The 15946-nt window shown below is 39.9% G+C and overlaps 1 protein-coding gene across 6 annotated transcripts in view; it reads left to right on the plus strand.

The window, feature by feature from the left end:
- Positions 1-1040: 1040 nt before the first annotated feature.
- The window catches only part of CAB39 (calcium binding protein 39), an 87720-nt gene continuing 72814 nt past the window's right edge, over positions 1041-15946 (plus strand). For 2 of the 6 annotated variants that reach the window (XM_036857009.1, XM_036857010.1), the window contains exon 1: positions 1066-1179. The gene's annotated coding sequence lies outside the window, so the exon portion shown is untranslated. The other 4 variants (XM_036857004.1, XM_036857005.1, XM_036857007.1 and 1 more) reach the window with 4 other exon arrangements.

Raw genomic sequence — 15946 nt, forward strand, 5'->3', positions numbered from 1 at the left:
TAGCCTGTGTGCTTTTTCTCCATAGCACTAAAAACCATCTGATGTCATATATATGTTGGTTTATTTGTTTATTGTTTGTCTCAGGAGCAGGTAATGTTTCATTCACTGCCCCACCACCTAGAACAGTGCCTGGCACACAGTAGATACTCAAAAATAGCTGTTCAGTTACAAATTAAAAGCAAAGCAACAGAAAGAAATGAAAATATACATGTATGGCATTTTTATGTACCAGAGTCTGTTGTCAGAGCTTTGCAATGCATTATCTCGTTCAACCGCATAAGGCTATGGTAACTGTGCTATTATACTTTTGTGTGAGTGTATGTGAAGGAACGTAGGAATAGGGACAGGAAATAGCCCATAGAGACTAAATGGTGGAGTTGAGATTTAAATTCAGGCTGTTGAATCCTATTAATATGGGTCATTCGATCACTTTCTACACTCTCTCTCAGAGGATGCTAAAATGAGAGTTATCTGTCCCTCGAAAGTAGGAAGGAATGAGTCTGCACAAGTCAGCCCTCGGCCTTTAGCAGAAATAGAGCTTTGTTAAGAGTTCAGGAAGTGGTCGTAGACAGTGGACGTAGGAGTCCTCCACGAAGAGTGCTTAGACTGACGAGACCGGGCTGAGCACCAACATCTAAGCTGCAGGTGAAAGGAGAGGAGGAACTCTCCTCCTCTGCTTCCGCTTTTCTCTGCGCCCCCTCCCGCTGCGGCTCGGCGCGGACTCCTACGCCGCGAGTCCGCCCGGCCGCCCGGGGGCGCCCGAGGCCGAAGGGGGCGTTGCGGCACCGCCCGACGTCGCGCCCTCGGCGGCTGCGCAGACGCACGTCAAAGCCGGGCTCAGGCCGGGAGCGGGGAGCGGCGAGGCCTGGGAGAGTCTGAGCCTCCGGGAGCCGGGCGAAGGCGGCGCGCGGCCCCGCAGCAGAGCCGCAGCCGGAGCGAGCGAGCGAGAGCAGCAGTGCGGCGGCCGCCGCGGGAGCCCCTGGGCCGCCGTCCGCTCGCGCAGCCGCCGCCGCCGCCGCGGGATCCTGTCGCCGGGAGCAGGAGCGGGCGGAAGACAACGGAGGGGCCGAGCGCCCGAGCCGCGCCGCGGGGACCGAGCGAGCAGCCCGAGGCGGCGGCGGCCGAGGACGGGGACGGCGACGACGCGGAGGCGGAGAGGGAGCCGCCCGGCCCAGCCCCGTGAGTGACCCCCGGCCCGACCCTTCTCGAGGCGCGGACGCCAGCCCGGCTTCCGCCTCCCTGCCCCGGCCCGTCAGCGGCCCCGGGGCTGCCTCCATTTTCTCGGGTGGCGGCGGCGGCCCCGGCCCGGGAGTCGGCGGGAGCGGCCCGGCCTGCCCTCTCCGCCCGGCCCGGGCCCCTCGCGGAGCCTTCCCCCCTCGTCCTCGCCGGCGCGGCGCCCAGGGGCCTGCGGCCGGGTCTCCGGAGGCCCCGTGCTCTCCAGCCAGCTTTCCGCGGTTCTGTGGCGGGGCTGGCGGCGTGGGGGCGTCTGCGGCCGGAGCCGGGAGGACAGGGGAATGCGGGCCCGGCCAGCTGTCACTCCCACTGCACAAGGGCTCCGGCCACCTCGCTCCTGGTCCCTGGTAAACTTCCTGTTATCGGGAGGCGGATAGCATCTCTGCGATCTTCATTTCGGGAAAATGCCTAACCGATTTCTGGTTAGGAGTTGTGCGGCCGGAGCGTTCCCGAGTTCGGTTGAACCAACCTGCGCGCTGAGTGCGTGCAGGCGCCCTGGTCGGTCCGCGCCGGAGGGATTCAAAGGGGAACCCGGGCCCGCGGTCCCCTCCCCCGAGGAGCTTACGCTCTGGTGCAGGAGATAAGGCGAGTACACAAATAACCACGATACCGGGAAGGAGATGATAAATCCTGTGAAAGAACTACAGAATGCTAGAAAGGTACCCAGAGAAGACCGGACTGATCGATCACTTCCGCCTAGCAGAAATCTGGAAGGCTTCTTGGGCGAGGCGGTACAAAGCGGGTCTTGAAGGCCCGACGGGATTTGGGAGAGAGGAGGGTTGCAGAAGAGAACGGTATGTGGAGGAGCAGCAAAGCTAGAGGACAAAGGTAAAAAGGTATAGTCTAGAAACAGTAGATAGTGCAGTTTGTTGCGTAGGGCCACGGTGGGGACTGGGGGTAGGCCAAAGAGTTGCTGGGGGGACAGATCATTGAATGCTGTAGAGGAGCCGTTTGAGCGGCAATTTAAAGAAAACTTAGAGCTCATTTCTCAGTGACTCATGGGCCCGGAAATGTAAGCTAGGGGATATTAAGGGTGCTCTTGTGAAAGAAAGGAGAGAAAGAGGCCCAGTAAAGAGGTGACATTCTGTGCCTTGAGTATAATGCAGTTTGAGATCGATTTTGACAGCTTCCCGGATATTCAAATAAATCCACGTCCAGGCTAAGCAAAGTACCTTTTGCAAAAAGCTTCCTTAGATATCAGGCTCTTAAGAAGTAATGGAAAGGTGTGTATAAAATGAGGTGTTTCTGTTGGTGCAGTTCACTAAAATGCATCAAAACTTCTCGCACTGTGTATTAGGTGTCTACATTTTGGAACTACTGAACTGAACAGAACTTAATTCTTTGAGATGGTTTTTGTGTAAGGCATTCTAAACTGATGCTTTAAAAAATCAGATTGTCACTAATAGAAAGTTGGACATAGAACCTTTTCTTAGAAAGGTAAAAAATTCTTTATTAGTTTTTAGTTATGAAAATATTTATAGGAGAGCCAGAAATGAAAGTCTGTGGCTTTATTTTGTTCCTTTTTTCCAGATTACTAGCAAATAATTAGCACCTTTATTCGAAGTCTAGAAATATGGTCTATGGAAGCAGCTTAGAACCTGTGTTGGTTTTGTAAGGACTTATTTGTTGTTTGTTTATATGACAAGTGAATGCCAACTTTTTTCGGTTAAAAAAAAGACTTGTAAAATGCAGGAAGTACTGTAAAATTTTTTTAAATTATCTTCTGTAATCTTACCACTTATGTTACTGTTAACATTTTCGCATATTTCCTTTTCAGTCTTTTTATGATTATTTTTTTCTTTACATAATGAAATAAGCTATATATATAGCTTTTATTAGGCTTTTCATTTTTGTCATTGAATATCTTCATATAAAAATACTTTTACTGAAGTGTAAGGGAAGTCTTTCTTCTTAAGTGTATTTTTTCTGACAAGATTGCTTTATTTACCTCAGATAAAATGCAGTAGTCATGCTTAATAACTGTTGCTGTGGACGGAATTTTTTCTAAAGGCTTCTTGTTTGAAGACTATTTTTTAACTTCTCTGTAAGATTTGGATCCTATTGCTTGTTGAATAAAGAAAGGTTTTATTACTTGGGATGTGTGTTGTCATCAGGTATGGAAGAGATCACACATTTCTGCTATATGAGTGGATGTACTTTTTTTTAAAAGGTACTATAAAAAGATTACTTTCATAGCTGGTATAATATCTCCTATACACTGTGATGCACCTCCCCTTCCCACTCCACCCCATCTCCCCACTGCCCCTAAAAAATAGTCTTTATACTAAGGCCATCCATATAGGTTAACTACTTTTTGATCATAACATCACAAAGATTCAGGCTAGATGTGTTTCATTTTTCTGTCGGTATTTCTTTAGTAAAATATAGAATTTGTTGTGAAATAATTTGCTGCTGTAACAAAAGGGACTTTTTTTTTTTCAAGGCAGGTCACTTTAGTTCATTAGCAGGTTCTTGTTTAAACCAGTTTTTTCCCTTGTGCTTTACAATCTAAACTATTAATGAGGTCTCTGTTTCTCTTTCTAATGGCATTTAAAGTGTGATGCTGAGTTAGACTGTATACATTTTCATAAAGTTACTGTAAAAGAAGAGCTGAGAAAGCCCAGTTTAAGTATGGGGCTTGGTTTTATAATCTGGTCTTATTTTTATTTATTTATTTTAATATTTTTGGCCGCGCCCTGAGCACGCAGGATCTCAGTTTCCTGACCAGGGATCGAACGAACCCACGCCCCCTACAGTAGAAGCACAGAGTCTTAACCGCTGGACCGCCAGGGAAGTCCTAATATGGTTTTATTTGAATCTTTATTTGTATATTGCAAATGTGTATACCACAAGGCATCCTTTATTACTTCTGAATATTTACTAAAGTATTTTTCTTTTGATCAACTTTTGTAGGTTATAGATTTCTGTAATTACTGCCATATTTTACCAAGCGTCTTTTTCCAAGAGGAGTTGTTCATTGATCATTCACAGTTATGCCATCTGCCATAAAATCCAGACACAAACCCAAATCCCACCCCCTACCTCCGCCCACCTCACCTCAGCAGGCAAAAACAAAATCCGGTATACAGCAGGATTTCATCATTTCAGGTAGTGTCTTCTGGTTACCTTTCTGGTGATGTCTCTATTTTAAACATCAATTTCCCTCTTCCATGGCTTCTTTTATTTAGAAATTTGATTTTATGGGTGTTGTCTGGTGTTAATAGAAGCAGGAGTCTGATAGGTGGATTAGTGTGTATAATGGCAAAATGTTGGTAAAACTTTGTTGTGTGATGAAATTGTGGAAAAGAAGATCAAATCTTAGAACCTCTGTGTTAGGTTGCTTATGATTTGTTTTGTTATTTAATTACTGAGATATAAAGATTTTGTATTTGTGTGAATGCAGATCAAGCCAAGTAGCCTAAAAATTGCATAACAATTTAGTCATCAGTCTATAATTTGTTTTTTATTGGAGAGAAGACTAGTATTGCAGCCATCCTTAATTAAAGAAGGAATTGATCTATGGGACTTCTTACTTTGTGTGTCTCACCACTCAAATGACTATCCAGCTGGACCCTAATCACTACCCTGTCAGTCCAGAGTATGAGGGCAGAGCACAGTGAGGCAAATATTTGTACCACCAGCATTTATAGAGTAGACTTGTCTGGGAGTAAACGCTAAATGTTTGTTCTGCTTCTGTTTCTTAGGCCTTCCAAGGATTCTGAAAAGAGTTATTGCAAGACTAGGTGGCAGATGATAGACTGTGGTGATGAAATTAAGGTTAACAGCTTATTGCAGTCAGCATTTTTGGGGGGGGGGTGTGCACACGCATGTGTGTGCATATGTACGTGTGTGTGTTGTCCTCCAGTGTGATTTGTTTTCTACCCCACTGAGCTTCCCTGGCGCCACTGTGCTTTTAACTTTTCTCTTGAGATAGAAGGGGTGAAGGGATGGCAGATTGTGGTTTTTTAGCAACTGTGATGTTAAGTTGGCAGAGGAAGGAAGAGTGGCATGCAGAGAATTGCAAGAAGTCAGTCAGGTGTGAAGTAGCTCCAAAGGAGGGAGGTCAAGCCTGCCCTGGCCATTTATGTTGGCAGTGTCTGGCACATACCTATTTGCATAACCCTTAATACATTGTGTCTAATTTGAGATTTCCATACTCAGAATACAGTGTTTAAGTTGTAGGTGTGTATGTGCTTCTTTATATGTATATATATATATATTTTCCTGTGCATGGTTACAGAGGCAGAAAATCTAGTTAGCCAATATTTAGTGACATTCTGGTTTTATATGATAATTATTTCTTAGGAGCATTATCCAGCAGATAAATTTTTATAACCAAGGAAGTATGATAATGTTAAAACATCACAACACTTTGATTATTTTAATAACACGTTTGAGAAACAAAATACACATTTTGTAGCTTGATCTTAATTAAGTTGCTGCTTTATAACTTTGTCAAATGAACTGTAGTTTGTTCTTTTACAGGGTACCATTAACATGTTAGTCACTGTTCTCTCCCTCCACAGTAGATTATGTATCAGCTGTATTTGGACACAAGGAAGAAATAGCATTAACAGTTTTCTGTTTACATGTCTATAGTTTTAAGGCCCACTCTGGGATTTATAGGATTCTGAGAGCCAGTATTACCTGTGATTAAAAGCACAGATGCAACCAGACTCCTGGATTGTTGAACCCTCAGCCCTCCTATGGGCTCTGTAACTTTAGACAAATTCCTTCACTTCTCTCTAGCTTAGATTCCTTGGATAGGAATGATACCATCTGAGAAGATTGTAGGGGGATTAAACGAGTTACTGTGTCTAGAGTGCTTAGAACAGGGCCGATTCATACTGAGTTTTGGGATGGTGCTGATGCTACACTGTTTCAAGTAGAAGAGAGCTTTAGGAACCCTGTAGTCGGAATGGTTCTTCCTGACCATAACTGGAGTGGGGTGTGGCTGACTTTGAGCTGTAACTGGTGGAGTTTTCTGCGAGGTGGAGTCACTTGCTTAGGGTTGTGCTGCTTATTAGTTGTAGGACTGATGCAGAGTCTGGTTCTTTGTTCTTTATCCAGTTTGCTTGAAAGAAAGTTAGTTTTATACTTTATGCAGTAATGTCTTCTTTGAATTTTTTCACTAGCATTTACAAAGATTGTATTCATATGTTAAATGCTTTATGGCACTTAATCGTTTTTTTAAAGGTGTTTGATATACTGATGTTTATAATCAATGAGGTAGCTGGCAAGTTTTTTTTGGAGAGGGGGTAGTTGTATGAATATAAAGTTGAAGTAGATGAAGAATCAAGTGGTATTATCCCCCAGCATCATTACAGATGGAAGCCAAGGTGAGGGCATGTCCAAGGTCACACAGACATTGCACAGTTGAGCTAGGATTTGAACCCAGATCTGCCTCACTTCAAAATGTGTGCTCCCGGAAACAGTATGACTCTCATATGACATAGTTTTATTTCAGTCCATAGGGTTTGGGTTTCTTGCTGACTTTTTTTGATTTAGTACTTTAGAATGAAGGTTTGTAAATATACATAAGAGGGTATTAATAGGTTTCTAGGCAGCAACCACATGTTGTAACGCAAAATGAGATGTTTTCTTCTAAATGCTCTAGTTGTATAGAGTCATAATTTGATTAGTGGTTATTAGGCCAGTAAGTAGTGTTTATTTTTCATGTTGGTCTTTTAGAGAAGGTGAGAGGCCTTGTGTTATAGTGGGCAATGCAGAAGCCTGGGAATTGGAAGATCTGGGCTGGGTCCTGACTCGTTCACTAATCATGTCACTCTGGGCAGGTCTTTCCACCTCTCTAGGCTTCAGTCGTCCCATTATTATACTACGGGGACCAGACCGAAAAGCCCTTTCAGTCTCTTTTGCTCTTATTTTCAGTGATCCTGTGTGTAAGCTTTCTGTAGGCTTTTTCCCCCTCTACCGGACACCTCTCCTTTTGCCTGTGGTCTTGAAGTCAGTTTCTTTACTTGAGCTCTGTGGCACGTAACCATGCTTTTACATTTTTTCTTCTGGTTGGTCAGGTGCCTCGTGTTATTTCACAGTGCAGTTTCTGCTTCAGGTAATGTTACATCAAAATGTATTTATTTTTCAAATTTTCTTCTTTTGTACTTATGAATAAATGGTTACAAACTAATGTTATGTGGTTGTGAAGTACAAGCTTAGTAAGTTAACGATTAACAAATCCTCAAGCCTCACATCTAGTTTCACTGTCAACTTTTAAGTATCAATACTATATGTTGTGAAGTGTTATGAGCTGTTTGTTTTGCAGAAAGGAAAAATATTAACTAAAGGCAATGTGAGTGGAAAAGAAAAGACCAAAAATGTAGAAACAGATTTGAAGATGTGAAGAACATGCTCAAGATAGTATTCTTTGGTTATAATTGGTACTAATTCTCCACCTGTGAAAGGGTGGTAGGCTGGCTTAGATCATAGGATGGTTTCTAGCCCAGGGTTCTGTCACTGATAAGAGATGAGAGTGATATTCACCACCCCTGAGCATTTGTAACTCCTCAAAAATCTATTCTGAATTAATTTGTTCCACAGGCAGTCTTTATTGCCCATTATGCTGGGTCCTGTTCTATATGTCAGTCTCAGAGGTTTCCTAGTCCAGGTAAACAACTCTTCCCCTCTTTGATGGCATGTTATCAGCCAGTTTACTTTTTCTGGATTCTCCAGCAGGGAGACAGAAACTCAGGTCATTAAAATGATCCTTGCAGATCGTTTGGCTGTCTGTTTACAATATGGTTTTATGAGAGATTAGTAGTTGGTAGGAGAGGTTCCAGAGAAATTTTAAGTTTAGAACGCACTGGATTAAAAACAGTTAATCAGTTTTTATTTTTTGATGATGGTCGTGTTATTGTTTTTCTGCAGAGCTTTTCAGAGTTTTTAATGACGTGCATTTTGACTGTCCAAGAGGGAAATGTAATGTACAGTATTTCCCAACTTTCGAGTTTATTTGGTAACAAGAACACCTCCTTTCCCCAGGAAATACCCACAAACACCTTGAAGGAGGGTTCTGTTGGAACATAATTTGGGAGAACCTCCTATTTCCATACTTAGTAGTATGGAATTCAAAGCATTTACTTTTTAATTGGAATGATTACTTACAGCAAGTTGGAATTCAATTAAGGTTGGAATAATTTATTTTCAGTTTTGTTAAGTAAAAGAATGAACACTTTATATGAGTGGCTTTTCAAGCCCACCCCCTTTTTTTTAAAACTTCAGCCCACAGTGAGAAATTCCATTTTTAATCAGTGACCCGGCACATATATAAACACACTGTCAAAACTGAAAAAGAAGTTTCATGAAACAATACTTAGACCTTCCTATGTACAGTGCATGCGTTCTGATACTTTTTATTTTGTTCTATTTTTAGATGTATGTTATTAGTTACTAAAATAATTCACCATGCAATTTGAGAAACACTGTGAGGTTACATGAATTTATAAACTCTTAAGATTTAGAGTTAAGATACTGTCAAGACTGTTTTGTGAGTGAGAAAACTAAAGCTCAGCCTAGAAGAGGAAGGGCTCTCGCTTTAGAATTCCTGGATTTAGATTCTGATTGTAGTTTCTTGGGCGGGGTGTTCAGTGTCCATTCTGCCTCAGCTTTCTCATCTGTAAAATAGCAAGAGTAGAACCTAAGGATGAAGTAGTCTTGAGGATTCGAGGATTCAGTAAGAAGCGCTTTGCATAATGTGTCTGATATGCTTTAAGTGCCCAATACCTTTTAGCTTTTATGATAACTGAAGTTCTAAAACTCCTTCTGCACCGTACACACTTTCAAAAATATTTTAGGACTTTGAAAGTGTTAAAGTGGCCTTCAGGTGAACCTGAACTCTTTTTGATCTGTAGCTGGATATATCATTTGTTCTGATATCAGTCCTTTGGAATGGTAAGCTTTAAAATAGCCGTAAGGACCCACTTAAAGTTGATTTGCCTCCTAATTGTAAATGGACTCATAATTGCTTCATGCCATATTATTGTATTTTTTAAACTATTTTTAACAGTATCTTAAGTTTAGAATAGTTTTTCTTTATAGCATGTAATTAAGTACAAATAAGTACGTACCTACATCAGTGGTTAACTTAGTATTCTTATAGTTGTAGTTCACTAAAAGAAGAACAAGGTAAAAGTTGTTCTCTCCTGTTTTATCTCCATTTCTGCATTTTTTAAGTTCCCCCATCCTCAGTATTTTATAATGCTACTGAGGGTTTAATTTTTGTGTCCTGACCTAAGAAAAGGAACATTTAGAGGGTATTAACAATGGTAGGGGCCAAATCCAGTTTGTAGACTGTTCTCCATTGTCCTGAACTTAGCTGGCTGCTTCAGTCATTTTTGTCACCTATTGAGGCATTTACATTGTCTATCCCTAATTAAATTTTCTCCTGTTGTTTCTTTTATTGCCCATTTGTCCTCAGTATGACCTGAAGTTTCTGAAATGAGAGGTTCTAATCAGCATCACTGAGGCAGACCAAGTCAGTATTAAAGAAGCATAAAGATTCTGTACTTGTGTAAGTAAGAGGAATGAGGTAAAAAGAATAAATGATTACTAACATGGCACATATATGTTACCTGCTGGTATAAAGTTTAAGACGGCTATATATGTTTACCTCATTTACTCCTTTAATAATCCTATTTTCATTCCCATATTTTCAGTTGAGTAAACAGAGAAAAAGAAACTAAGTAATTGGTCTGAAATCATACACCTAGAAAGGGGCTGTAAATTTGAAACCCTGGTCCCAGAGGGTGCACTTGTATCCCACCATACTCTGTTGCCTTCACCACAAGGTATTGAAATGTAGAATCATTCTGGAACATAGGAAATTTCTGTTACAGAAACAGATGAGATCAAGTTTTTTTGGTCAGGATGTGTGATATCCTAGGACACTGAGAGAACTTTCACATTACTAAGTAGCTGTCAGTGGTCTTTGAGGAGCTGTGAATAGAGAGAGCTGTGCAGGAAGAGGAGAGAAGCTAATGTACTGTTCTTCCAAAAGAGGAAAAGGTGGAATCCACAAATCATAGACAATGAACTTGATGATTGCTGGACAGATTCCAGAAAGGGGTGAGTCCTTAGCAAAGTGTCGACTTCTAGAAGCTACTGTCCATTTATTAACTATTTCTTTTCCTAATAGGATTCTGTTAATTGTGTTGGATAAGGATGTAGCCAAGATACGGATCCGTAAGGATTCATAGTTTCATTCATATTTGAGATTGTCTGAAAAATGTTAAATCATATAATTTAAGTTGGAATATTTTTTAGGACTTAGAAGTCATTTTGATGTCTTTACGAGATCATTTTACTTATGTTCATTGTATTAGAATATAGCTTTATAATAATACACTTTTCCTAGGCTGCATCTGGCAAATCAGTCGCAGATACAGTGGCCCGCATCCCTGTGCCTTGCCTTCTCAAGTAGGCGAGAAGGAACTAGAACTAGTACCATCTTCCTGTATGTGCACACAGCAAACTAAATACTTCCTAGTTTTATATTGTTAAAATCATTCACCCCTGTTCTTTCAGATTGGTCATAACCCATTTGTTTACTCAAGAGCTAGTCTTGCTCTTGTTCCTGAAGACTGCCTAGTGAGTGACTGGAAGTAAGTTGATGGAAGAGGACTGGACAATAGGGGAGTGCACTCCGTCCTCACAAAAGCTAAAACCTTATGTGAGGGGGTGGTTAGCTTTTTTCTCTTTTACCTTATGAAAGCTCCCCCACTTTTAAAATTAAATGTAGTGAGGGATGAGTGTCCTTAGCCTAGGATATCATAGGTGTTTGGAAAGGGCACAGCTATCTTTTGCAGATGCTTTTGTTGTTGTTAAGAAGAGGAAGGAATAAGGAATAGGGAAGAGGAACAAGGCATAGCAGTGCATCCGGAAGGAAGTGACCAGAGAGAAAGACAGTGGCTCTAAATTTGTATGTCACGTGCAACTTTGAAAGAGCTAATGATAGAAGTGGAACTGGTTGCTTTTAGGAATTGTCTTAAGAGCTGCCGCACTTGAATAGATTGTTAATCATGGAATATATTACATGTATATTAAAGGCCGTGGCCTCCCACCCAAAAAAAGGAGGGAAGCTTCAGACCTCTATAATATAGACAGGATAAGTTCTTTTAAAAATCTTGAAAAACTTATCAATAAACTATCTCATTTATTCTAGATTCTACAAAAATACCAGGAGGTATAAAATTCATGTTTAAAAACCAGCATGAACTCTTAAAAACATAATAAAATATAAGAGAGACAACCTGCCAAGACATTACAAAAGAAGAAAAGTATGTTTCGATTTCACTTGTGGAAATAGCCATGAAAATTCTCACTAAAACACCAGCAAATTTAATTAAATAGGAAATTCTCTTAATTAAAGAAGACAAATAATGCTTGGTATTTACTGTGTGCCAGGCATTGTTCTAATATATTATCTCAGTTAACAGTCCTCAAAACAGCCCTAAGAAAGAGGTTGTTATTATTACCCTAATTTTATGCGTGAAGAAATTTAGGCCAAGAAGTTAAATTATCTGTCCAGGGATAAATTGCCAGTAAGTCACAGAGCCTGGTTTTTGAACCCTTGGGGTCTGGTATCAGCATACATTGAACATGCGGTATCATACCAGTATGTGCCAAGATAACAATGCTAATTCAACAGTTCTTCCTGATTATGAACTCTTTAAAAGAATATCTGTTTTAAACCAACAGCAAACAACCTACTAAATGGGAAAAACATTGGTGGAATTCCCCTTGAAATCAGAAAATGAAACAAGCATGCCATACACCTTTGATGTTTGATATTATCCTGGCCAATGCAAGAATGCATCAAATAAAAGGTATAACTGCTTGAAAAAAATGGTGGAAAATAGCAATATTTGCAGATGTTGCAATCTTAAACCTAGGAAAACCAACAGAATCAACTGAAAAACTAAAAGTGAGAGTTCAATAAGATAGTTGCATACCACATAAAGATATTTAAATGTTGGCAGCATTTTTCTTGCTAGCAATACCCAGTTATAAAAATACTGGGAGAAAAATCTCATCATAGCAACAAAAAATAAAATTCCTAAGTTGGGGGGGTTGATACGAAATGTTTAGGATCTCTGAAGAAAACTAGTATAAACTTAACTGAGTGAAAAAAAGACAAGAATGGAGAGTTACCATGTTCTTGAATGTGAGTACTGAATGTTATGAAGCAAGAAAATTTCCCAAGTTAAATTAGTGTATTCTTGGCCAGAGAGTACAGTCAGATTTTTAAAAAGTCAACTTAGGGAGTTCAGCGAGAGGTATATATGCACCTAATACATAAGTGAAATCATCCATCAGTGGGGAAGGAGGAAGGATTGTTTCGCAAAAGATTTTTAGATAATTGGTTATTTGTTTTTTGGGAAAATCAAGTTTGATAATTAAGCCCTTTATGAAAATAAATCTGATGGGAGAATGAGAAAACAAATAAAAACATAAATTAGAACATTTATCTGAATATTTATCAGACCTTTGGATGAGAAGCAGGCTTATTTCCATTGCTGTCAAGTGATTGAAAGGGAAAAAGCACTAAGGCAAATATGTGAAAAAACTTTGCATGATGATAGACAAAAGGTTAATATTTACTTCAGTATTAGTAAAAGCTCATACAGACTGATAACTGCCATTTATTAGTAAGCTCTCCCTATGTTTTCAGTGCTACCCTGGGCATCTTATTCATGTTAAAAATTTAATAGTCATCCTATCATTTTGTAAATAATGGAGACTCAGAAGGTAAATATTTTGCCCAAGAGTTTTTGTGCACACTTCTACTAAATGGCGGGTCTTGGATTACAACTTGGGTGTGATGAGAGCTTATGTTCTCAACTCTTAAAAAGATGTTGTTTTTCAAACAGGTTGTAAGACTAAAAGCACTAGATAAATGAGTAGTCAATTCAGATAGCAGCTAAATAAAAGAAATTCAAATAAACAATGGGGCAGAGGCTATTAAATAGAGATTTTAAAAACTGATAATGCTTTATGCTACTAGGGTTGGGTTGAGACGTGAGATAAGGCAATTTTATGTACAGCCTGGCCCTCTGTATCCACAGGCAGGGGTTGAGCAGAGTTGGTTCCAAGGACCCCCATGGATACCAAATTATGCCCTTATGTATAAAATGGCATAGTATTTGTCTATAACCTTTGTACATCTGCCGGTATATTTTAAATCATTTCTAGATTACTTATAATACCTAATACAATGTAAATGCTATGTAAATGTTGTAAATACAGAGTACAGTTAACCTTTGGGGCAAACTAGATCAATTGCATCAGCTTGTTCTGATCCCTTCAGCAATGAGAGCAGGATAGGATGAGTCAGGATATTTAAGACATAGGGGAACTGGCAAATTGTTGACTACCTGGCCTGGAGCAGAGTGGTGGGAGATTCAAGAGTTAAGTTATTCCATGACATGGGCATATTCTTCCTGGTGAATTGTAGATGTTTGCTGATTTGGAATACCAAATATTGCTAAGAAAGACTTATTTTCATCATCACTGACAAATATTTATATGCAGGTGACCCTACTAGGCCTTGCTGTAGGTGGAGGGTGCTTTGCCTTTGCTAAATCAGAGTAAATGAAATAGAAAAGTTGTCTGGTCATAGGGGAGGCAAGATAGCCATAGTTTAGTAGGCGTAACCAAACGTCTTGGTTTGCCAGGAAAAGTCCAGGTTTATGCCTCGCATAATTATTCATTGTGTCACCCTTTATTCCCTGAATTGTCCTGGTTTGGATGATAAATTATGTCATCTAACATTTAGCAATTGCAAAACTAGCTGTCCTTGGACCCCTTCCCTGCCTTATTTACTTATTTATTTTTTTTGATGCTTAAGGAGCAGGGTTGTCTCTCATATCCTCAGGTGTCTCCTCCTAAAGTAGCCTGATTTTTGAGACATTTATTCTGGAGCCATGGCAGCTATCTGATTCTTCTTTTGAACCAAAAGACTTCTCTCTGAATGAGAACTCTGATGTTGTAACTCTAAAATGTTCTGCTTTGCCTCAAGTCAGACATTTGAATGGAGACATTCTAAGTGTAAACACCTTGTTTTTGCCCAAATTCCCTCTTTCACTCTTTCTCCACTCATACGTGCAGCTTCTCGGGAACTATTGAAGAAAGGAAGTTGCGGAGTTCTAGTTTTTAAATGGTTGATGTTGGATGCCATATAACTCTGAAAAAGACTTTTTTTAGAAAAAATTTGTTTTTGAGGTATGGTTGATTTACAATGTTGTGTTAGTTTCTGGTGTACAGCAAAGTGATTCAGTTATACATATATCCATCTTTTTTCAGGTTCTTTTCCCATGTAGGTTATTACAGAATGTTGAGTAGAGTTCCCTGTGCTATACAGCAGGTCCTTGTTGATTATCTGTTTTATATGTAGTAGTGTGTGTCTGTTAATCCCAAACTCCTAATGTACCCCCCCACCTTTCCCCTTTGGTAACCGTAAGTTTGTTTTCTATGTCTGTGAGTCTGTTTCTGTTTTGTAAATAAGTTAATTTGTGTCATATTTTAGATTCCACATGTAAGTGATTTCATGGTATTTGTCTTTCTCTTTCTGACTTAGTATCTCTAGGTCCATCCAAGTTGCTGCAAATGGCATTATTTCATTCTTTTTTATGGCTGAGTAGTATTCCATTGTGTGTATATACCACATCATCTTTATCCATTCATCTGTCAGTGGACATTTATGTTGCTTCCATGTCTTGGCTATTGTAAATAGTGCTGCTGTGAACATTTGGGTGCATGTATCTTTTCAAATTAGCGTTTTCTCTGGATATATGCCAAGGAGTGGGATTGCTGGATCATATGGCAACTCTATTTTTAGTTCTTTTAAGGAACCTCCATACTGTTTTCCATAATGGCTGAGCCAATTTACATTCCCACCGACAGTGTAGGAGGGTTCCCTTTTCTCTACACCCTCTCCAGCATTTGTTATTTGTAGACTTTTTTGATGATGCCCATTCTGACCGGTGTAAGGTGGTACCTCATTTTAATTTTAATTTGCATTTCTCTAATACTTAGTGATTTTGAGCATCTTTTCATGTGCCTATTGGCTATCTGTATGTCTTCTTTGGAGAAATGTCTATCTAGATCTTCTGCCCATTTTTTTTTTTTCTGCCCATTTTTTAATTGGGTTTTTTTGTTATTGTTACTGAGTTGTATGAGCTGTTTGTGTACTTTGAAAATTAAGCCCTTGTCGGTTGCATCGTTAGCAAATATTTTCTCCCAGTCTTTTCATTTTGTTTATGGTTTCTTAAAAGGACTGTTTAAAGAGATGATATACCTGTATTCACTACACTTATATATTTATGTAATCTTTAATTCTTAAACTTTCCCATATTTCTTCCACATTTCAGAGCAACTGTTTTCAAGGGAAAGAGCAGGGTTTCACAAAATCATCTTGAGAGTTCAGTTTAAGATGTCCATGGGAAAAAATTGCATTTAATTTGCATTCGCTTATATAATCTTGAGCTTTATTCTCAGTTTGTGACAATAAATGGACATATCTATTTACACATTTTCATTTTTTTTATATTACTTCCTGTGTCATTTAATGACACATTTCAGATCTCCAGCCCCAAAAGTAGGTATGTGGAGTACATGGAAGAGTAAAAGATGGTGCCACGCTCAGTCTTCACTACTCCAGTTTTGGCCTCTAAAAGGTTGAGAGAGCAATGTCTAAGCCCTA

This window comes from Balaenoptera musculus, chromosome 7 (genome assembly GCF_009873245.2).
Source record: "Balaenoptera musculus isolate JJ_BM4_2016_0621 chromosome 7, mBalMus1.pri.v3, whole genome shotgun sequence".
Taxonomy (NCBI): domain Eukaryota; kingdom Metazoa; phylum Chordata; class Mammalia; order Artiodactyla; family Balaenopteridae; genus Balaenoptera; species Balaenoptera musculus.